The sequence below is a fragment of the Rhinolophus ferrumequinum genome, chromosome 12 (assembly GCF_004115265.2).
Source record: "Rhinolophus ferrumequinum isolate MPI-CBG mRhiFer1 chromosome 12, mRhiFer1_v1.p, whole genome shotgun sequence".
Taxonomy (NCBI): Eukaryota; Metazoa; Chordata; class Mammalia; order Chiroptera; family Rhinolophidae; genus Rhinolophus; species Rhinolophus ferrumequinum.
The window spans coordinates 19,284,167-19,309,690 of record NC_046295.1 but is presented as its reverse complement, the minus strand read 5'-3'; the positions used below and the strand labels follow the sequence as shown (position 1 = coordinate 19,309,690).

Here is a 25,524-nt window from a genome sequence, read left to right as displayed (position 1 = left end):
AGTTGGGAGAAGGATCATTTAAATATCAATCTGGTCAGCAGTCCCAGGGCTGCTCCCTCCAAAGCCAATAAAACCAAAGTCTCGTAAGGTAGCTTCTGAAATTTGTGTGGTTTTTCTTCTTAGCTATAGCTTTGCTAAAGAAAGATCAAGAAGGAGTTGGTCTGGTTCCTGTCATCAAGATTTGTTTAGAGGCCAAATCACCAGAGTAAGGAAACTTGCAGGAGTGGATAAAGCCTATTAATAGAAGCTTTCAGCTGCCACAGACATCACTGGAGGTGACAGACGCCATTCCATGGATGCCCCAAGCTCTATTCTAAAGATGTTCTGGAATGATACAGCCAAGAGAATATATGACCACAGTGAATATTCCAGACCTCAGAGAATTCCCTGTAAGAAATGCCAACTGCCTTTTATGACTATTAATTTTGGCCACTCTGCTCTTAAGGTGACAGCAATGGTATTTTTACTCACTAGGTATTTGTTTTTCAGCTCCTTTAAGACACTCTTGTCCTATGGCGACTAAACCGTTCTGTCCCCTGAAAGAGCAATGCTCTGACCTTGTTGTCCAACTTTCTCAGAGTTACTGTGTAAGACAGAACTGTGATATATTACCGTGAAGAGTGAGTTTTCATGCCAGTTATATTTGTGAATGTGTACAAATAAAAAGTCTCACCAATAAAATAAATTACTCTTTACCAGATAAACAGCCAGTTCCTCTGACATAGCAACATCTTGGAAAAGGCAATTGGGAAAAAAGTTACAAACGTAGAATTCCAAAGCCACTACAAACTCCTACAGGAAAGCTATCCAAAGGTCACTCATTTAGGAAGACCAAGTCATTGTTTCAAAAGTTCAAGTATTTAAAAAAAGGTAAGTTTTATATATATGTACAAATATACAATAATATTACATTTTTTGAAACAAAAACATAGGACCCTGTATATGTAATGCTTATAAACATGACTGAAAGAACAAAAATAGTAATAGAAAATGCAACAGTAAATTGGGCAAAAGACTTCGGCAAACATAACAACCTATGTGAAACTCATGAACATAGAGTGTAAGTCACATACACAAATAGCTACATTGTATATGATCTTATTTACATAAAATTTAAAACCAGGCAAAACCAATGTATGTTCAGGGTAGTGATTACCTCTGGAAATGAGGGGACATGACGGGAGTGATGGGAGGTTCTAGGGTGCTAAGAGAGTTCTATGCCTTTTGTCGGGGGGGCATTACTGAGGCATAACTGACAAACAAAACTAAGATATTCGAAGTGTACACTATGATGACCCAATACATATACACATTTGTATATATGTATGATGAAAATATTCCCATACTATTTATTATTTTTATTCTACTGTATTATTTTACCAGCTGCCTAACATACAGAGGGTGCCAAAAAGATGTATACACATTTTAAGAAAGGAAAAAACTTTTAAAATTGTAATAGTTAATATATACCAACAACAAAAGATAAACTCAAGTCACATTTCACTTCTGCAAGTAGAAGAGGCGTTCGAAGTGGTTACCATCAGCATCCAGACACTTCTGATTATGGCAAATTACTGCTTGAGCAACGTTGACCAGTGTCCTCTTGTATATATATTTTTGGCACTTACAGTATGTAAATATTGTGATTTACTCAACAGTTAGATATTGGATAAAGACTTTCAAAATGTCAGACATTATGCTAGATTCTGGGAATAAATGGTAAACAGGACAGATTTCTTACAAAAGAAAGAAAGAAAAAGTCAGAAAATCTGAACAGACACCTCACCAGAAAAGATACATATGTGACAAACAAGTATGTGACAAGATGCTCAACATCATTTAACATCAGAGAATTTCAAGTTAAAACAAGTTAACATATTAAAACAACAACAGATACCACTGCACATCTATTGGAATGGCTACAATTTTTAAAAACTGACAATACGAAATGCTGATGAGGATGTGGAGCAACAGGAACTCTCATTCATTGATGGCGGGAATACAAAATGATACAGCCACTTTGGAAGACAGTTTGGTCGTTTCTTACAAGGCTAAATATTGTCTCACCATACAATCCAGCAATCCTACTCCTAGAATTTATCCAATTGATTTGAAAACTATGTCCATACAAAAGCTGCACATGAATATTTATAGCAGCTTTATTCATCATCAGTAAAAACTAGAAGCAACCAAAATGTCCTTCAGTAGATGAATGGATAAAATGGTATGTCTATACAATAGAATATTATTCAGCAATAAAAAGAAATAAGTTATCAAGCCACAAAAACACCTGAAGGAACCTTAATGCATATTGCGAAGTGAAGGAACCCAGTCTAAAAAGACTACACATTGTATGATTCCAATTACATGACATTCTGGAAATATAAAATAAAATCAGTAAGTTTTAGATATCTGAAATTCAAGTTCTGTAAATAGAAATATAGGACTGGCGCATGGTGGAGGAGGTGGGGTTTTAATGTCACAACTGCCCAAAATATCTAACCAAATAAAGTAAGCATGTGTGCTTTAAGTTCAAATTGACATTTATGAAGATCAGTGTTTTCTAACCTAGAAGAAATTTCCTACACAAGAATTTTTAACCAAATTGCTTCTTGTATAAACCTCAAAACAAAACAGAAAATCAGAAAATTTGTATTTGACTTCTTCTTTTGAATACTTACTCTAATAAATAACAAAACTGAACAATCAGCTAAAAAGTAAAATCAAAGGTTGATGAAGATGGTAGAATTTTTTTTTTAAAGAAAGATTTCCCCTTCCCCCCACAAAAGACTCTCCCATTAAAGAGCAACGATAATAAGTTAAGTGTTAAAAACAAATTTAAAATTTAAAAGATTTCCGTATTTTCTAAATAGGTGTATTATACAAGAATTATCCCCACCAGCAATACAGATATGGGTGGGGGCATATAGTTTACTTTGTTTTTTGTACTGAGGATACCTAAATGACTGACCCGATGGGACATCCCACTGGTGAGAAAAATTACCCATCTCCTTCAAATTCTATCAAAATTATCCAAACTTTTTCAAGATGCTCAGAGTTAAGGAGAAATTTAAAAAATTACACCATTAAGAATGTCAGGGATTCTGAATACTGCTATAGAATCAGAAGGTAATGTTTCATCAACAACACATTAGGTAAAACTAGCAGCACTATTCCCAACAGCCAAAAGTGAAAGCAATCCAATACCCATCAACTGAGGAAAAGATAAACAAAATGTAGTATATCCATACAATGGAGTATTATTCATCCATAAAAAGGAATTAATTTCTGGTACATGCTCAAAACAGATAAGCCTGGAAAATATGCTAGGTGAAAGAAGCCAGTAACAACAGACCACATATTATGTGATTCCATTGATATGAATTGTCCAGAATAGGCAAATCCATAGACAGAAAGATTAGTGACTGTCTAGGGCTGGAGAAGATGAGGGAATCGAAAGGGGATAACTAAGAGGTAGGAGGTTTAATTTAAGGGCAATGAAAATATTCTAAAATTGTGTATCGGCTGCACAACTCTGTGAATATACTAAAAACCATTTGATTGTTCATTTCAAATGGGTGAGTTGTAGGTATGTGAATTGTATCTCAATAAAGTTGTTAGAATTATACTGTATATTCACAATTGCTCATTCATTTTTTCCTTTTCTTACTCTGCAAGTGAAGCAATTTAATTCAATCCCTATTTTTTTGTTTTAAAGATTTTATTGGGGAAGGGGAACAGGACTTTTATTGGGGAACACTGTGTACTTCCAGGACTTTTTTCCAAGTCAAGTTGCTGTTGTTTTAATCTTAGTTGTGGAGGGTGCCGTTCAGCTTCGAGCTGTTGTCCTTTCAGTCTTAGTTGTGGAGGGCGCAGCTCAGCTCCAGGTCCAGTTGCTGTTGCTAGTTGCAGGGGGCGCAGCCCACCATCCCTTGCGGGACTTGAGGAATCGAACTGGCAACCTTATGGTTGAGAGCCCACTGGCCCACGTGGGAATCCAACCGGCAGCCTTCGGAGTTAGGAGCGCGGAGCTCCAACCGCCTGAGCCACCAGCTGGCCCAACAATTGTATGTTAATCTTTAAAAACACAGGGATTGATTGGGGCTGGCCCGGTGGCTCAGGCGGTTGGAGCTCCAAGCTCCTAATGCCGAAGGCTGCCTGTTCGATTCCCATATGGGCCACTGGGCTCTCAACCACAACGTTGCCAGTTGGACTCCGGCAAGGGATGGTAGGCTCCACCCCTGCAACTAACAACGGCAACTGGACCTAGAGCTGAACTGCACCCTCCACAACTAAGATTGAAAGGACAACAACTTGGAAAAAGTCCTGGAAGTACACACTGTTCCCCAAAAAGTCCTGTTTACCTTCCTCAATAAAATCTTAAAAAAAAAAAAAAAAAAGAATTTAAAATATAATTGTTACGTATGCTTTGGGACATTTAGCCCATCAGATTATTATGGAGGTCCCTAAAATGGAAATGTTATAAGAATCAACCAAGAGAATTTCATGGTGAGTTTGGCAGTAATCTTTCCAATGAACTACAGATAAAATGTGAAACAATGGCAAAAAAAAAAAAAGTCGTAGATTTGACTGTGTTACACTAAGAAGGATATAAATTAGTAAAATATGTTGAGAGGCAAAAGGTGGCAAGGTTAAATAGAGAACTGAAAAGATATTAATTTTTCTCCAAGTTTGTACACATAGATAGGGCTTTGAAAACAACACTTAAAACCTCGTTACACAGACTACTAAGATCTACTTACTGAAAAAGTAGAATTAAAGTAAAATGAAAATAGACATATAAGTACACAAAGATAAAAATACTGATCCAAAAACAATCATAAGTTAATCCCTTTGTGAAAACATATCAGTAAATGTTATACATACAGAAATGTTCCCTTTTTTGACTGTTTTTACATGCCTACTATGTATCTGGAAATGTGTTAGGACCCTGGGGAAACACTGCTGACAATCTAGATATGATCCCTGATACAGAGGCTTAACAGTTTAGCTTACGGTTTAATGTTTAATTTCCTTTTTTTCAATATTTCACACTTACAAAGAACTGCAACAAATTGGCTACTACTCTTCAAACATTTAAAATCAAAAGTTAAGATTTTAATATATACCTGGTCTAATGTTTTTCCAATTTTATCACACTCCTTGGATACACTGTAGCCTGGGTACTATATAAACTTAAAGTATGAATTAGCAGTCAAAGAAATAGTTTCCTTCCTATAATAGTAAGATGAATTAGATATTTCATAGGTTAAATTGAAGTATAACTTAAATGCAGTCAAGTACAAAAATCTAGGTGTATAACTCGATTTTTACATATGTTTACACTCATGCAACTACCACCAGATCAAGATATAGATTAGTTCCCCTGATTATGACTTTGGACAATGGTTTGCCAAGTGATGATACTGGATTGCTTGCTTGGTCCTAGCAACTCCGGCAAATTTCTAGGAAGGAGGAAAGTGGTAAGAGAAAGAAAAAATGAAGCAGACATGACAAATGTTAAGTGGTAAATAAGAGACTTGACATGGAAGGAATTGTGTTGATTCTCCCCACATTTATTTGGCAGAGAGAGTAGACAGTTTGAGGGAATTGTTACTAAGGCATGGAACCAAAGACAGCAAGCTAAATCTAAGCAGCAGCATAAAGTGAGCCTGGGAGGATCAAAGAGAGACCTAAAACATGTGGAATCACTGTCCCATTCCATCTATCCATCCATTTATTTATTTACCATTTCATGAGAAAACATGCCAGCTTATGAAAAGGATCCTATGTTTATATATCCCCTGACATACTTTCCATATCTACCTTTCTAAAATATAGTCATATGTTGCTGCAGATAAGCAATATTTCTATAAGCTACACTATTTTTCCAAAAACAAGGTAGGGTAAAAATATAAAATTCTTTGTCACTATCGAATATAGTCCTCTGAAGTTGAATTTAATCAAAGGAAGACAGGTACATAATAGATGTCTAATGAACAACTAGAAATTATGCATTTTTGTAAAAGTTAAGATTTTAATATATACCTGGTCTAATGTTTTTCCAATTTTATCACACTCCTTGGACACACTATAGCCTGGGTACTATATAAACTTAAAAAACCACTAAAGAAAAAGACAAAATGATATGGAATTAAACAGGTGGTCTAAGGAGGTGTAGATCAATGGTGGCTTGCCACAAAAATCAGTGCACCGTGTGGGCGAGAGGGAACCTCCCAGGATAAATATTGTGCAAGCTGCTCACCCTACGCCTCTCCCAAGCTGCTTTATCCTACCTCAGCTCCCTGAGTTTCCAAGAAGCCAAATCCACTGTCGAATCAGAACACTCTGAGAAACTTCGAGAACACTGTTTTAAAAAACAAAGATAATTCTTATGTCTCTTCCCAGTCTCCTTTCCTTAAATTATTCATGGTGGTTCCCAGACCCATCATGTGTCTCTTAGAGCTACATTTCTAATTTGTCAGCATCTTTAAAATGTGGCACCAAACATAAGACCCAGGTGTAGTCTCCTGGGTGCATAACGTAACAAAACTGGGATTTTTCATGATTGACATGCAATTTTTCTAATATAGTTTCAGATTAAACTCACTCACATAGCACTGATGATCCAATAAAATCTCCAAGATCATTCTCCGCCCCCATGAAAACTCTCTCTGAAATCCATCAACCTTACCCTTCACTAATCAAAACAATTATTTGATTTCAAATGAAGGAACTTATACTTATGTTTGTTAAATTTCACTTTCTTGGGGTTAGCCTAGCATTTCTACTTCAGGAGAATGTTTAACCACAATTCTGGGATAATACGAAATACACTATCCCTCCCATATTTGGGTCACTGGTAAGCCTGTCTTCCATGTCTTTATGAAACTCACTGTAAAAATAACAAACAACACAGAAAAAAATGCAAAGGTCTGTAGGACATCTCCACAAGAGATCTCTTTACTGGCTGACATGGACGTTAAAACGCACTGGTCACCCAGGACAAATTCACCTATCTCAAGAATTACTGGGTTTTCATATCTCCTCCACCTTAACCTACTGTATTTTAAAAGACTGATGAGTCACTACATTCTCTAGTCAATCTAACAATAAGAAAATTAGATTAGTTAGGTATAATAATCTATTAGAACCTAGTGATAGCCACAATCCTTTTCAAATGTTCCTTTACTGCATATTTCAAATTCAGTTTTAGAGTTTTGTTAAGGAACAGCACAGGACTTCTCAATCCAAGGATATCCAGAATCTAAGGATTTGTGAAAACTACTCATAGAAGATTGTGCTCACTTTGTCACTCTATGTTTACTGCTCCATTTCCAAGGCTAAATACTCATGTTATTCATTGTAACTGTCTCTAACAGTAGTATTATATCTTCAGTGGATTTGCTGCAAAGATTTCTCCTTGATTTAAAAATTATTCAATGATACAATTAAACAGGTCTAAATGTTTTAGGTTATTTGTTAAGAAAAGGCCAATGAATGAAGCCTATAAATAAATATGTGCAGTGCCTTCCTTTACCCCCACAGTTGTGCCTGAAATAACTACTTTTAATTGTCTGGCAAAAATAATACTAATTGAAAAAGAAAAAAAGTCACTATTGGCCTTATGTAATAATTAGTCATGCTTTTTTAAAAAAGTATCAATCACTTAACAGTAACCAGTAAATATTCTTTCAGATCACAGAAAATTAGAGTAACAAGAAAAAATGATAACCCTAACTTAAAATATGCTTGTAACTGACATTATCACTGTTTAAATATACATAATAAATTGGTTCTGATTATTTGACACTACTTGAAAGCATTTCATCATTGATTAACCAGAGTGATCATTATGCAAAGTGTCACATCTAAAAAAGATTTGTAGTCATTTTAATTATCTTTGACCACAGCTCTACCAAATCATTCAGTGCTACCATCCCTGCTTCTTTCCAGATGAGGAAAATGACTCATACACAGTTTGTAGAATTTTTTACCGGTACAACACAGCATAGAGTTCTCTGGATTCCCACATAGGCTTCTGGTTGCAGGCTGAGAGACCAAACATCGGGGACTTCCCCCCCCACCCACACCCACCCTGCCTTGCCAAAAAAAGGGGGAATGGGTTGAGGGAAGGTACCTCTTTCAGAATCAGAATGAAGGTTTTAGGTATTTACCACCTATGGAGGCAAGGAGGCAGAGAAGCTCTTCCCAACCTGAACACAAAATAAGATGCCAGCTGTGCAAAACAAGAGGATGGTGAGCAGTTTAAAGAAATCCAGCTATGGTTCTTCCTACACAGAAATTGAGCCTATTGGTCACCGGGCCCTGAGTTAGAGAATTAACAATTCAAGGCCTTAGGGGAGGGAGGAGTAAGAAGGGAAATTGAATGGTGATAATTTAATTCAGTACCCCTAATAGTCAAATTTGGAGTCCACTAAGAGGATGCCAGCTCCATGTCTAGGTATATAATTCTACCACCTGGAGGAAAGAACTACTCTACTCAGAACATGGAACCAGTTGTAACTTTCCTCTACCATTGCAAGATAAGACCTTGTCTGGGAGTTATCTTTATTCAGAAAGTGTTTCACATATGTGGTATGATCAAATAATACGGTGAATGTTTAAATAAAAATTTATTACAGTAAAAGACACATTGCCATTATTCCCCCTCATAATACTCCTCCTCACTTCAAACCACACTTATCCCATCACTTTTGCAACTTTCTGAAGCAGTTCTGGAAGTCCTCTTTCATGTCTTTAGTTGCGCTGTCTGGCTGCCTCAATGTCCTGAATCATTTAGACTTTGGGGAAGAGCCAGAAGTTGCATGGTGCCAGATCCAGTGAATAAGGTGGGTGAGGACACACTGTGATGTTTTTATTTGACAAAAATTGCCATACTAGAAGCAATGTGTGACAAGGAACATTGTCATGATGGAGGAAGATTTGCGGCACACTTTAAAACACAACTTCTCTCAACCGTAGCTCACACCTGACTGACTGACTGCACAGAACAAGTTGAAACTTGTCAAACACTGTTACTAAGGTTCCATGCATCACTTCCCATATTGAGGATCCTGCCTTTCCATTGGATGGCACTTGGCAGAAGCATTCACCGTATTTGATGACCGCAACAGAAAGGCTCCGTGTCACATATCATTTCCGGTACGGCAATTTCTGTCAAATAAAATTTACGGTGTGTGCTCATCCACCTTATACACCGGATCTGGCACCGTGAGACTTCTGGCTCTTCCCCAAAGTCAAAATGACCATGAAAGGTAAACGTTTTGAATCGATTCAGGACATCAAGGCAGCCATGACAGCGCAACTAAAGACACTCATGAAAGAGGACTTCCAGAACTGCTTCAGAAAGTGGCAAGAACGACGGGATAAGTGTGATTGAAGCGAGGGGGAGTATTTTGAGGGGGATTAATGGCAATGTGTCTTTTACTGTAACAATTTTTTTAAATTTAAACATTCACCGTGGTTTTTTTTTTATCATACCTCATAGGCAGTAAAATATAACAAACATGGAAAGTGTTTTTAATTTCTTAATCAAAAAAGATAATAAAACAAGGAATAAAATATCAGGGAAAGAATCTGGAGAAATAAGGTTTTCAGAGAAAAATAGATAAAAAGTCCTGGCCTATTTTGATTTTTTTTTTTAATGGGCCTATTAAAGAAGCTGTACTCAAATTTTCTTCCAGGGTAGGCGGGATTTCAGTCCAAGGTGACCCATGTGAGAGAAGGGCAGGTGAAAGAAGATCCCACAAGAGTTATGAAAGGCCATAATCTCCCCAAGTTCATTGGTCACCACCTGTGAAGCTAATAGTTGGAGGAACCAAATCATAGTGTCTCCCAAGGCAACAGATGGATCAAATAAATGAGTCAGTGCCCTTCCCGGGATGCTGGGCATAAAACACTTTGGAAGGAGGGTGGTTAAGCAGTGCATCCTGCTGAAACAAACCTGACATCTGCTTAATCTTCTCCCTCGGACTCCAACACCATACTGGATATTTCAAATGGATAACAACATGAAAGCTCCATGCGGACTTCTCTTTCATTATTATTATTTCAAATGCTAAATGTTATCTACTTAAGGATCTTATCTTGGCTCCGTGCCCTGGCAGAAGGCAAGATTTTTCCGCTAATAACAGCCTGGAGGCTTTACAAGACCACGGGAGTTTTCAAAAATATTCCTACATATTCATAACAGTCAAATTAATAGATCTGATGCCAGATGTAAAGTGGCATTTTATGGGTAGCTTTAAAAGGTACTAATGGGGTAACTTTTAAAGCTACTTTAAAACATGCAGCTATGAATCGAATGCAAAACCATGTTGCCTTTTGATTTTGATTTTGGCTATGTGTTCACCATTCTGTAATGAACTAACCAGACAAAACTTGGCATTTTTCTCATCTGGAAAGATATGTGGCATTCAGGAAAGAAATTTAGGTTAAACACTTTTTAACTGTACTCTGTAACAATTAAAAGCTTTTCCTTTGACTTACTGACACGGTTCACAACCACACATAATGAAAGCAAAATAAATCTTTCCTGCATGGCACATTACATGCCCTTAGATAGATTAAAACATGCTAGCCAGGTCTGCATTTTTATAGGGTTTCAGCTGCTCAAAAGCCATCAAAAATAGTGACAGCTGAGCAGCAGGTAAACAGGTATAATCAGACCTCAAAGATACTGCGGGTTCGGTTTCAGACGACCGGAATAAAGCACCTCAAAAGAGAGAGTCTAATCTCTTTGCTGGTAGAAAGTCTTGCCTTTACTTTGTAAAAATCACATCTATGTAGTACAATAAAGCGAAGCGCAGTAAAAGGAAGCATGCCTGTAAAGAAGAACCACCGCTAACTGTACTTCAGGATCTTCTGACCTTGAGGTCAGGACAGACATAGGCTTGTTGTCTGAGAAAGCAGAGTCCTCACCTTCAAAATTCACAGTCTTAATCAAGAGACAAGATGAAGCAAACTGGACAAAAGTTAACTAAGACATATGAACAAAGCCTCCACAATGGCAATTTCACATCAAAGCAGAATAAAATCCATCAACTAGAAGAATAAGAGGCTTACAGAGAGCACGTTTTCAGTTTTTTTGTTTGTTTGCTTGTTTGTTTTAGATGAAGTCATCTCCTTGACATCTTTTGTGCAGCATTTTAAAATTTGGGATGTCTTTTACACATATAACCGTAACAATCTGTGAAGTGGGCATTACCAGGTTCCTCATTTTATTTAAAAAGGCAGGTGGGGACTAGTTTAGAAATATTCAGATTCTATTAGCATTGACCGACTACCAACTATGTGGTACTGTTTGCTACTCACTTGATTTACACAATTTGAGGAGATATTATTCACATTTCAGAGATTATAAAATTAAGACTCAAAGAGGTTAAGTATTTTGCCCCAGATCACAAAGCTAGTACAACTGTCAGACTCAGACCTTTTCCCCAGTTCTTAAGATTCTTTCTGGGACCCCATTTTCACATGGTATATAAAAATAAAAATACATGGTCTGTGTTCCACAGCAAAATGTGGATAATCTGCTTTCCTGAGCCCAACGCACTAGGGTGACAAACAGATTCCCGTGTCCAGAGGACATTTTCATGAGCATATTAATGCTGAAGGGAAATGCGAGCAGGTCTGGCTACTGTCAAAGCTGACTGAACCTATAAACTTATCTAGAAAACAACACTGCAAGAGGTGAGATAAGAATAAAACCGTCATTGATAAAATGTAATAACAGGGTAGCGATAACAGGTCATTGTTGCTGGAGTAAGACTCATCCTAACTCAAGGATCTAAGAATAAAGTACCAGAATCATGGGTGAAGAGCAGTCAAGATTTTTGGCTAGTGAACATCTGTCAGGTAGAAGATTCTAGAATTAGTTAGAAAAAACAACACACACAAAAAATGCACGTGCGCGCGCGCACACACACACACACACACACACACACACCTCTTAGATATTTTACCTGAAAGTTTATAAATATACATCAATCAACCAATTTTTTTGATGTAGGGTAAAGGAGTTTTCTTTTAAAGTCTGAAAAGTCTTTTACATAAATCACACTCAATGCATTACCTATGATCACCGTCTATAAGCAAGAAGCCAGAGACTTGCATAACTGTTAGAATGCAACAGGTTTTTGTGCTTTTTCCCTCTTGGTGTTTTACATCTAATTGAGAACAAATTCTTTTCCTGGACTCCGCCTCAGGTTTCAATTTAGTTTTCAAAAAACCAATTCCTTTTTGTGTATATTATTGGTTTATATAACAATTGATGTAATTACAAGTAAAACTGACATACATGTTTGGGAACAACTACGCTGAATTCTTGGTGAATGTACCACTCAACCTGTGGGAGAAGGATGAGAGCACCCACCGAGCGTGGGCAACAGCGAATATGTTTCACAGGGGAATGGAGAGTCCTGGCATTAGGACAGGCCAGTTAGTTAGCTGAGCTCCTTTTGGTTGCAGACTCTGCAGAGCCTCATAAGGGCTGGGTAGAAGGGCAGCTTATTCAGGACCTACCAGCATGCAAATTCCAACTTAGGGGATCCCCAGCACTGAAGACAGGAGGAAACCCATCAATTTTTAAATTTTAGGATACTTTAATAAGGTTTCAGAGTGCATGTGCTAGAGCGATGTCTTTCCTTAAGATAAGAGAAGATAGTTGTGATAACATTTTCCTTTCCAAAATGATGGCTGCTGTCTTCAGTTCATTTTTTCTCTTCATAGAGTCAATCTCCCTCCGTGATAAATTATATTTGGTTACAATTTTAGTTTTATAGTGTAATCATGACTCTTAAAATCACCATTAGAAATGCTAGCAGCTTCTAATGAATATAATTAAATACACATTTGAGTATAATTAAATATATATTTGAAAACTGACCAATATAATTCTTTAGGGGAACTAAATGCATCCTCCACATTTGTTTCTCTCAGCATGAGTGCTACTGTTCAGGATAACTCTTCTTTTTTAACAATGCTTGCCCCTTGTGGTTAGAGACTTAAATCTTTTGCAACTGTTTTTTCATTCATTTTTCCACATATACAATAAGCATTTTATTGCATGGTTGCTGATACTCAAATGTGATGGTTTAATAAATATTTAACAACCAAATTAAGGTTATTAATTGAAAGCTAATCTGTCGTGATAATTATGCAGCCTGAGGAAATAGAAGGGGAAAAATGGTTCTTTTCATACAGTATACAAGTGGTATTTTAGCAGTTCCAATAATTTCAAGAGCACATATAAACACTGGAAGAAATATAATCATATTTCATGATCGCAAAGACAGCAAAAACAAGGTGGTCGTATAACTTTCATGTTATCACGCCTCTGCACAGTCCCTATAGGAAACAGGGAGGCAGAAATTTCTTTCACTTCAACATCCTGTTATTGAAATTTCTCTGAACACTATTTGCTTTTTTAAAATACAGAAGCAAATGTTTTGGGATTTTTCGATTCTCACATCACTCTGCTGTCTCAATAAAAGATTAATTTGTGGTCCTTGCCTCTCCTTTGTTATTTTTGTGGTTTAATACTTTTCATGGTAGACTCAGTTAAAAATTTTTTCGAGTCGTTTTTTGGGAGTTTTCGAGAGCTCCACACTCCTTGGCTAGCTTCCTGCAGTCTAACACAAAGGCAAGGGCTACAGAGGCAGGTAAAGTACACTCCGATGTACACAACGTGCTTACTTTGGCCTACAATCTGTCCCAGGATTTTGTTCTATGAATTTATCTGTACAAGAGTGGCTCAAACCCTGAACTGTGTGCCTCTGAGAGCACCAAGACTTGTGTTTATATGGTGAGCTCTCCCACTACTTGGGGCCTGTCTACTCTACCTCCATAAGGTGAGGGGCCAAAAATCACATTTCCAGATCATGCAGATATAATTATAGTTGAGGCTCCTCAATTAATTAATACATTCGTTAGGAGACGCCAACTATAAATACATATATATAAATATAAGTAAATCTTTGTACCATTTAACTTAACATTTGTTGAGCACCAATTAAGTGTCTGGCACAGTGCACAAAGTTGAGAAATCAAGTAATTAAGAAACTGTATCTGCCCTAAAAATATCCCACTGATCAGGAGCAAAACTCTTTCATATGCAAGAAGATTCGAGAATAACAACTATAATCAAAGGATACATAAACTGTTAATGGAGGGAGCACAAAGTAGGGAGGATGAGGGTCATTTCAGTGGGGGAGATTATTTAGAGGGCTTCAAAGTAGAGGTGAAGTTCACCAGGTCTTACAGGACCAAGGGTATTTCACTAGGGCATGAAATAGCATGGAATGGTCAAGCAACAGAAGATTGCTAATATTTTAAGATCATCAAAGTAAAAGGAGAACAAAGAAAGATGACTGTGGAAAGATCATACTGAAGAAGTCTTAAAGCAATGCTTAAACAAAAATGAGCCATTGGTGAAGGATGCCAGAAAAATCAAACCCAGTCTTTTGAAAACTAGTAAAAAAAGGGGGCGGGGGGGGGTTGCAGAATCACGCAGCATGTTTTATTTTTCCCATATAAACTGTACTACTCGTTAAACAAAAGGTAGAAGAGGAAGAGTTTCTCTTTATAGGTGAATTCTAGCTGATAAATGAAGAAAGAATGATGGAATAAAAATACCACCGATTTGCAACCCCTAATGAATCTAGGCATAGAGGCACGGAGCACCAATGGATGCTCGCCTCACACACACAAAGATATAAACGTACATACAGGCCTCCTGATGAAAGAAACAACTCTACCCATGAAACAGGCTTGCTCCAATTCAAAACAAAAACCTAACCTAAATTGGACCATGACTCTAATTTACAGAAAATACACCACAATGATACTATCAGCAAAATCAAAACTGAGAAACTCTGTAAGACAAAACAACCTGATATTTTTTCCTTGAACATTTATGTAAAAAAAGATGAGAACATATACATCAAAAGAAATTTAAGACATTTTTACAAATTGCAAGACACGGACCTAATTTGGATCCTCATTCAAATTGCAAAAACAACAACAAATTTATGCCATTTTGATTCTACTGGAAACTTGCCCAGAAATTTGATACTAAGAATTATTAATTTGTTCAGATATGATAATGATATTTTAGTTTTGTTTTTAAAAAGCCTTTATCATTAAGAGGTTGGCAGTGAAATATCGACACGTGAAATAATGACATCTTGGATTTTATTAAAAAGTATATTGTGGGAAGAGTAGATGGTGCTACAGTTGAAACAAGATTGGCCATCAGTCAATAATTATCGAAGCTGAGCGATGGGTAAGTGAGGGATTCATTATGCTACTCTGCATATTTTGTGTGTATTTGAAATTCTCCGCGATAAAAGACAACAACAACAAACAAAAGGCAATGCTAAAGAGAATCTGGTGTTGAGCTCACAGGAATCTGAGGTTTTGAAACAATGAAATGCTTTATAAAAATGGCTATATTAAAGATTCATATTTTGAAAATGACCCCTAGCACCATTTGAACTAGCTGTTTTATAGTCTTTACATATTTCCTTCCAAAATTTGTGGGTTAGATAGCTGTGTAGAGAAGGGCCTGGGAAAAAGAAGCAACAGGAGACAGGTACTAGATGACTGGCCAGGGAAAGATTATATAAAAGGAGACTGGCGATAGCCAACTTAAGGATGGTGGAAGAAGGTCAGCTGGCAAAGGAGACTGGCAGAGAGTGCGTAGAGAGACCAGGGTAGGTAGAATAAAGCCAAGGAATAAAACAGAACAGCAAATTAAAGGTGCCAAAAGGATAAAACCTAATGCTTAGAAGACGGTTTTAACATTAGAATCTGGAAGGCACTGGTGACCTTAACACCTGGTAGTGTTAAGAACAGTTGCCAAGAGCAAACGCCAGACCACTGTGGGTTGAGGAAAAAGGGAGCTTTTGAGGTGTCTGTCAGTGAAGGGAAAGGAAATGAAGAAACTGCAGTCTGAAGAGCATCAAGGTTAACTGGAAAGGTGGAGGAGGGTGTATGTGTAAGCAGCTGGTGTTGGGTATGAAGGATGCCTCAGTTCGTCCGTAGAGACTAATCTGGATAACTCAGGACACCGAGGCAGGTACCGAAGATGCTGGAGGCTAAGAGGGAGTAGGATTCGGGTTTCATCTGGTAAGAATATCAGCTTGTCCAAGTAAACGCTTCATTTACATTGGAGGTTTTTTAAGCTCTTTGTATGTTTGTATTATTCAGCAATATTAAGATTTTTGATTTCCCAGATACCTAAATGTATTATTTTCTGTTTTGCTCAGTGATTTTTTTTTTCCTCTGAAATATATCAAGCCATGATTCTTCTGGTTGGTAATTTCCCAGACAATCAAGGAGAACCAGGCAACAAAATCTATCCAATTCTTCACCAATTAATCTCTGTAATATCCACTGAGACGCCCTACCCTCACTTAGACAAGGCGTGAAGCTTTACAGGTGCGATTCTGCTGAAGACATGAAATGTAAGGTTCATTCATTCAACAAAGGGGCACAGACTGAGATTCAGGGCCAAGAGGTGACACTGGTCTTATGTCTAATGGGCATAAACAACTCATCAGAAACCACTTTAAAATGTTCAAGTGGAGGAGAGTTGGGAAGGGAGGGAGGGACATGTAACAGATTGTAAACTGCTCCAACTGGGAATTATAACGGCATACCAATTAGGGACCTGCACCCTAGGGCTTTTGGGGGGGGGGGGCAATGAAAGCACCATGATCTTGGGCAAGTTATGAAACTTGGCCTCGAGCTGTCCTCTGCAGAACGCAAGTTAAAGGAAGTCTTTAAAGTCCTGAAGTCTTTCGGCTTTAAATATCCTATGATTTTCTCCATCGTGAAATAAGTGCTGTATTAAAGACAGTTGTTTATAGCTTCTAAACATTGTCTTAAATCTTGAAAAGAGTACATAGTAAGCCTTGGAAGGTTTCCTAAAGATAAAGAGAGACAACAGAACTATTAATGTGATGAGGATAAGGAGATGGGCAGCACCGCCTTCCTGCAAACCTCAGTTTCTTTGGAGGAAACTAGGAGACTCATTGGTTTTATTATTACACAAAGCAAGGAGGAGGATGCATGGCTTATCTTTGAAAGGGGGAGGACTTGCTGCCAGTCTCTGCAAGTTGCTAGTCAATGAACGCAGGTTTGGTAAGCAAGAGAAGTGAGACTCTGACCCAAGGTGATCAGATAAGCTAGCACTTTCATAGAACCTATCACAAGATCAACCACAAGTCTGATGTCCACCTTTAATTGAAACAACCCTAGAAAATAACGAGGAAGGGGAGGAAACTGGAAATTACAATGAGCACTTTATAATACTGAAAATATATCACATCATCTTGAGTGGAATTTGTCAGACATAAACATTTTAAACTAGGGTGGACTTTTTGGCGAGACTCTGCTTTGATTCCCGAAGGTTAGGCCAAATGGAAAATGACATTTTAGAAACATGTGCAGGAATAAAAACTACACTGTGGCCATGGATTATAAATCGCAAAATTCCTAGACAGCAACTTTGTGTCTCGATCTTTACAAGAACACCTACCAACATGAGGTCTTCACAGAATACAATTCATAAATTACCAAACAAAAATGGCAAGTCTTTGCCTATGTCATAATGAATATTGTTGCTTGAACTAACACCCGAGTGGCAGTTTGCATCTATATAATCCCATCACTAGTATTTAAATCCAAATTTTACAATTCACCACTAGTAAGCTGAACCTGTCTAGTCTTTTGATTCCAAGCATATGCTCTTAGACCGTGTCTTCAGGACCACCCCTCCTAGGCCTAGGAAGATAATTTATTTGCCAGGTATGGCTACGTTCCAGGACAAGGAAGCGTGCTTTCCTTCCTTCAAATCCTTCATGAGTACAACCTTTAGATAATGCAGTACAGTAGATGGTCATTCTTACAGTAACACTGGCCACGTCCTTGCCCCCAGTGTGAAGTATATGAAACACCCTAGTAAGGCAGTTCATCGGTGAACAAGTGCAATTGGACAGACCCTAAGATACCACAGCTTTTCAAGACATTCTGCTTCTTAGAAAATGCTACTGAGGTGTAAGAAGCATGAGTTAATCTGCATTTTTAATATCACAGCCGTGTCTCCTTACACCCATAATTCGTAGAAAAGTATCCAAGTATCGGGACTATATTTTACATCCTATTCTCTTCCTTTCGCTGAACTGTGGTACCATTACCAAAGGAAGCCAGATGGTGAGAAAGGTAATGCTGCTAATTCGATTTTTCTTGAAAAGGTTTAATCAGTAGCACAGTGGTTTTAATTCGATGTGATTTCTCTCTCAAGGAGGTTTAATCAGTGGTATAGTACAAAAACGCATGGGTTTTGGCATTGGTCAGACCTGGATTCAAATTGTGGCTCTGCCACTTCCACATCTGTAAGATAAGAACAAAAGCTATCTCACACACTGCATGGATTACATAAGAGGACACAGAGTGAATGTCTCCAGCACAATCCTAGCATGGAATAGAGTTCAATAAGGCTTCCTTCACTCCTGACAAACCAGTTTAATAAATTAACTGCAGGGCTCCATTGAGAAGATGTCTCTTCATCTTCAGTAACGACAATGCAGACTTGTCTGCTACACTTGCCATCAGGTGTCTTTTTCCCTCTGATCAAGAATCCCTTCTCCTGCCCACCCCAGCCCTCATCTACACTAATCACACCTTCCTTTTTTCAAAGCTCAGCCTAATTTTATACCATCTGTACCATCTAATATAGTGTTTAAATACAGGAGTACCTACCACATACATATTTTCAAATGCTATGAATATCATTAAAGTAATCAAAGAATATTAAAAACAAACATGTTTAGAAGGAAATGTTTGTAGTTATTCAATGTGACATAGGTTCTATGATGGTTTATCATATTTAAAGATATATGTATATAAGGGCCACAAAACAAAGCAAGGGTCAATGATTTCATTTTTTAAAAAACTATTAGGTTGGTGCAAAAGGAATTGTGGTTTAAAAGGTTAAAAAGAATTGCAAAAACCACAATCACTTTTGCACCAACCTAATACTATGATTCTAAACACTGAGTTCTCAAACCAGGACACCCTAGTAATTACCTTATTTATTGAAAGTAACAAACATCTGAGGACCTCATACATACATTTTCTTTCCATGACTGAGAAAGGCAAGAAAATGTCCTTTTCTCTTGTGTCACTAACTGAATATTTCTCCTGTCCCAGCCTCCCCCCACAGCCCCACCCTTTATGTCTTCTGAATTCAAAGGCAAAAGTCTGTCGTCTCCAAATACTTTAGTAAATGCTTTTCCATTTTCTCCTGACTAATAGAAGGATCTTTGACTTTATCTGGGAACATTTCACTGTGCATTCACCTTTAGTGACCTAAAGAAGCCTCTTAGGGGTGATTTTTCTTTGTGGACCTTGACACTGCCTTGCAAGTTTACAGTCATAAATTGTTACCCACTGAGAGCAATTTCTCAAACTTGGTTAAATAATTACATAGACACCAAAAGAAAACCACCCTCTGCCTATATCATTGCTTTATCTTGTCTCCTAATTCAAAGAACAGCCTACATTTTGAATAACTTAGTGACCTTATAAAATGAAATTACAAAATGTAACTAGATAATTCAAAAAGAAATCTTCAGACTGGAGGACACCATTTGTTATTTGGTGGCACCTTCTGGGAAAGCTCGATATTGCAGCTCAGCTCTGTGAAACATAAATTCCCATGCAAAAGCAAGTGAGAGAATTCTGGGAGCAGGGAAACAGTGCTGAACACATACTATAATAATGCGAAATACAGATCCATGACAGTATGTTTTATTTCAAGCAGGAATGTCTAAGAAGTTAGAGGTTCCTGGATGTTTCATAGGTCTTCCCTCAATTCTGGCTGTGGATGCCAAATCCACCTCTGAGGATAACCTCCTGAAGGTAAAGCACAAACCAATAGGTAGGTCAAAGAAATATGATTCAACACGGAATAAGACGATGACGTCTCAGCAGTGATACCCAGTTCATGAAGCACATCTCTGCAACTGTAACATGAATTCATGGGAAAATAAGATTTGCTTCACCCCAAATCTCCTCTTGAGGGCACTCCCTACCATGTGGGATCAAATCCTGGCTCTGCCACTTTTAAACATGGCAACCTTGGGCAATTTTCTTAACTTTTGAGCTTCAGTTTCCCCACCTACAAAATAGGGAAAATAATATTACCTACTTTACAGAGTTGTTTTGTGGGTCAAATTAGTTAAAACGAGTCCAGTACTTAGAACAGTGACTATTACATAGAAAGCATTCAAAGCAAGTTTAGCTACAATTGTGAGGCACCCCTATGGTATGGCAAAGCTACTCATGCAAAGATCACGTTGAGTCACATCCTTGACTTTGTGTCTAAAGATGACAGATGGGACAGTTACATAAAGATCATAGGCCCTAGAGTAAGAAACAACAAAGTATTGAATAGGTGATGCAGTTCTCTCGAAGGAGGCTCATGGAATTTATTGAAAGAGAGAAACAATTCAATACAAGTAAGAGAAAGTGCTGAGCTTTGGCAATTATTGATGACAATCAATTCTACAATGACAGGATCCCTGTCTATTCGTGACCCTCAGCTATCTAAAGCTTCTAAGGAATTATTTAACGTAAAAACTGAGAAACCATTTGGGCTTAATATGGTACTCAAAGCAAGGAAGAGAAAGAGCCTCTAACTCTACATATTTTAAAAAACAACAACAACAAAAATCTCACTTTTAACTGCTTCGAATCTTTTTTTTTTAAATAAACCAAAAATGTGCCTGAGTCAATGAACAGCTGATTGGCTAAACTGCAGTTGCCCCATCTAATGACATCTAAAACAGAAAACAAACAAAGCATAGGGAAAAAGTCAGGTGAAATATCTCCATGCACCCAACAAAGGTAACTTTCTCCCAGTGGTTTGAATTAATGTCCCACGCTGAGGTGAATCTATCTGAGGAAGAACTGTGACTCTTCAGGTATTTTTATCTCCAGTTATAAAATACAAAGAACAGGAGTCCAGAATGAGAGTCTGTCCTCCGTCTCCTCCCCCCTACCCCCCTCCCCCCCCAGAGAGCTGGGGCAGGCCCTTAATGAATGGCCTCTTCAGCTGCTCACTCACCATACTTACAGACTTTACAGCTCTCCCATGTGCTGGAATTACAAGTCATTAAAAAGCCACTTTGAAAACACAATAAAGACCTTCTTCTCTGACTGCGACAACCTTCCATCACATAAAAACCTAAGGCCAATGCTACAACAGCAGGACGCTTACTGCCAGCGCCAGACAGTTTAAGCAGGGCAAGAAACAGGGTGGGGCGGGAGGAAATGAGGCACAACAAAAGAAGGGAAATTTCTTTTTCCTTCTCCTTCCTTTTTTTTTTTTTCTTTTCAAAAGAAACTATGCTATGGTTTGAAGTCTTTATCCTGTATCTGAAGCACCACCCACCCTTGGGAAAAATGCTGCCATCAGATGGGATTTTGCTTTTCTCCCTCAAGAAGACTTTATCCAAGAAAGCACTTTGATAAGCCAAAATTATCAAAAGACATGATTAAAATCTCATTTCTCACACTGCAGATTGAAGTATAAAATGTTTCACCAAACGTAATCTGCCCATTTTCAAGGAAAGATAATGAAAACTTTTAACTTCTACACTTTTAAATTACAATTTCTACAAAGCAAGGCAAAAAGAAGTGGAGGCAATGATAAAGAAATTACTATTATAACCGAATCCGATCATAAACGGCTATTTCAATTGTCTTTCCCTGTGTTTTTCCCTCCTTCTCTGCCATGAGTACCAAACTTCCTCATATCACAAAACAGGATCAACTCAATAGAGAAGCAGAATGACATGAAAAACAAAAACTAGGGAATCCTAGGAGGGGTGAAAGATATTTGGGTTCATTTTCATTGTCAATTAAAGTTTAGACAAGTTAACGCGAAGCACAATTACAAACTTTTGGTTGATGTCGGTACAGTCAGATCCTCACCCTTTCCTAGCTGCTCGTTAATGCTGTCACCAGTAAGAACAGTCACTTTCCATTAAGTGACCATTATGGCCACAAAAAGAGAAATTCCTAAACCAAAACAGCGTTACTCTAAAATGGGAATTACCTAGGTTGTTGAATATAAAATATTCTTAATGCTGACCTTTACGTACATGGCAGAAACATGCCTTTATCATGTTTTCCGCGTTTGCTGAATGCTCACCCACTATGAAAGAGTCCTTCTGCCTCCCGCCCCGCCTTCCCCTGCCACTTCCCAAATTCTGTAAAGGAAAATTACTGATGGTCTTTCATGTGACAATATTAGATTATAAAATGAGAAACATTCTAGGAATTGCAAAATATATTTTTTAATTATTCTTTCAATTATTCTTTCAGTCATATGAATAGTAATCCAAAGATAAATCATTTCTTAGTATGCCTTAGTATGTTAATGCTAACAGCAATAAAAAAACAAACTACCAAGTGCCTACTGGATGCAGTGACAGGTATGTTCTTGTCCTTTATTTCATTTAACTAGAAAGCTAAAAGATCCTGGAAAATGTTGGCTTACCTACCTACTTTGCTACCTACCTAACCACTTACCAACAAATAAGCAATCCCTCAAAAAATGTACAGGCAATACAAACATGGATGTACTTCTTTGTCTCTTCTCTTTTACAAAGCATATAAAAATCTTAACCAAAAAGAACCATATGAATCAACAATCTAAGCTTCCTAGTCCATCTCAGCAGCACGGATATTTATTTTTATATAAAATCCGCATCTAACTTAATTATAAGAAAGCTTCTTTAAAAAGTTCTTCCTTTTAATTGTAACTCATTTGTACCAAGGTAAGATATTTCCTTTACAGGCATACCAGGTAAATAATCTCCCCCCGCCCCCAACCCCTTCCTAATTCTTCACACTCTTCCAGTGATTTTTTGTGTCGTTTTTCTGTTTCCAAAATCGACAATCTCTGCTCCCTGTGTCTAAAATTACCTGCCACCTCACCTACCATAAATGAACATAAATCTGGCTCATATCCAAATAACGAAGCTGGAAAGGACTTTAGAGAGATCAGGTCATCTGACCACACTTCCTCAGATGCAGACAAGCTCACCCAGCAGGACAACATGGACGGTGCCCCCAGAAGTTGGACCTGCCGCCAAGCTACCATCAAATCAGTTATTGGACAAGGGAAGTTTAGGGCAGCTAAGGGCTCTCCATTATCATCGCCTCCTGCTTGCCCACAGGAGGGATACCAGGTAGGAGAAAGGCCAAATAAAGGCTAACTTTACTAATAGATAAAGGGAATTTCAGCCCTCTTTTATCATCCATCGCTCACAGAAAAGTCTTTTCGGCACTGGCTTACTTGGAACCACTTTTGTCAATTCTCTTCTGTTCCAGCACCTACATTTAGAGAATTAAACCAATAGCGGCAACAATAAAAGCATTATTACTTTCAGAAAACTGATAAGGAAAGTACAATTGTTGGGTTTTATACCCAAACAATACCTGAAAGTCTTTAAAGCCTTCTTCTGTAGTGATACAAGAGCACGTCACAAAAACTCCTGTTACGGTCGCTGGATATGTAGCCCTAATGTCATGGATCCCTTTGAAAATTTTCTATCTATTTTAAGGAATTACAATTTTAACTCTTTGTTTCAGAAGACTTTTCAAGGTATTATTTTGTTAAACCAAGTTGAACATAAAGTTTACGAAAAGAAAAACCATGCCTTATAAATCATATATAAAAAGAAGGGAGCAAGAAGCAAACAAAAATGAGAATACACAGAATTACCTTAACAGAAAGGTCATCTGTGATATTTTCATGTAGAAAGAACACTCACTAGTACTTTGTGAATGCAATTTGGTCTTCTCACAAATCAGTAACATTCAAGAAAGATGCCTTTTAAAAGTTTGACCATGACCTACTATAAGAAATACACACACACCCTCCGAAATAAAATGTTCAAAAACCATTATTTACCCATACTAATTATAGTGTATTCTGATTTTTTAAAAATACTGGTGATGACATGCTAAATTGATTTCATGGTTCACCAATGAATCACAACCCATAATTTGAAAACCTCTGTTCTAGAAGAATAGAAACATGTCAGAATATGGAAAGACAAAGTTGCTAAACTTGGCAATCTTGATAGACTAATCACACCCCAACCGCATTAGTGAACATTTCAGGGTGATTTTAAATAGAAATCAAACATAGAAAAAAAGTTCTGTAATATCAGTATTAATAGCAAGTTTTGAAGTGAGAGGAGAAGTAAAAAGCAAGGGAGGAAAAATAAATGCCTGACATATTGGGACAAACCCATTAGCTCTCATCTCCATTTCACAAACTATTACTATCAAGCCTATACCAAACACTGGAACAAATTACCCAGTCTCCAGTAATTTATATGCTATTCTCCTCCAAATATGATCTTCTACTAAAATTTCAAAATTAGCTATAGAGAGTAGTGGGGAAGGAGGTTTTCTTTGCATGGCTGGGGATTACTACTGATGCCATGTCCTAACCCTAGGTGGCTTTCTACCTAGAACAGTACAAAGGCAGGAGTGAGAATCTGCTACTGATGTCCCCTACCCCTTGCCAGCTTTTGAATTAGGAACATTTGTGAAGTGATCCCCTGGGACAGAAAGAGAAGGGGAGTTCTAAAATTGCCAGCAATTTTTCGCCAGACATTTTCCTTGACCACTGTCTAGAAATATTGACAAGCCAAAGTAAGAAGACTTATTGGGACTGATCGTGACTGATAAGTAATAGTAGAAGCCAAAGGTAGAGAAAAAGGAAAAGTGAAGAGATGAAGTCATAGCAAATAATGTTCACTCTCCAGAAACAGAATCAAATCCAGAAACAGAATCAAATATCTTTTGAATCACTAACAGTTCTGTCACTAAAGTGTAAGATTTCTTACATTGGTAGATTAGAATAAACAACCCGAAAATCCTTCCCAATTCTGAGAAATCTGTAATTATAAGTCCAAATTTCAACACCAGGTAACATTTTTGGGTGGTATTAGATGGTGTTTTAGGCACCCACAAAAGATAATCTTGCTCATCAGAAAAAACTTATAATGAAGATCACATACCCCATCCTTTTCAAATCAGTGGCTATGCAATGAAAACAATTAAATATTTCATTTTCAAAATGCCATCACCTGGTTTTACAGACACATATTTTTGGGAAAATTTATCAAATTATACATTTTAAATGTGCATGGTATATTGTTACATCAAATTTGCCTGGATAAAACTTTAAAAATACTATCACCAGCATTTTTTTCATCTGTGCAAACAAATTACTTCCTTCCACTGATCAAAAAGATCAACATTATAACTGCACCCTAATATTTTTTAAGTTTCTCTTTTGAATATATTGTCCTTTGTATTCAAGCTTTATTGCATTCTCCTCACTTTCCTTAGTCAGCAATCACTGAAAAGCATTGTAGCTAAGCTCTAATGAGCATCTACATTCTTCTG

The 25,524-nt window shown here is 37.5% G+C and overlaps 1 protein-coding gene across 3 annotated transcripts in view; it reads right to left on the bottom strand.

The window, feature by feature from the left end:
* The window catches only part of MLLT3 (MLLT3 super elongation complex subunit), a 256,534-nt gene that overhangs the window by 44,557 nt on the left and 186,453 nt on the right, over nucleotides 1-25,524 (bottom strand). The gene's annotated exons all lie outside the window — the stretch shown is intronic.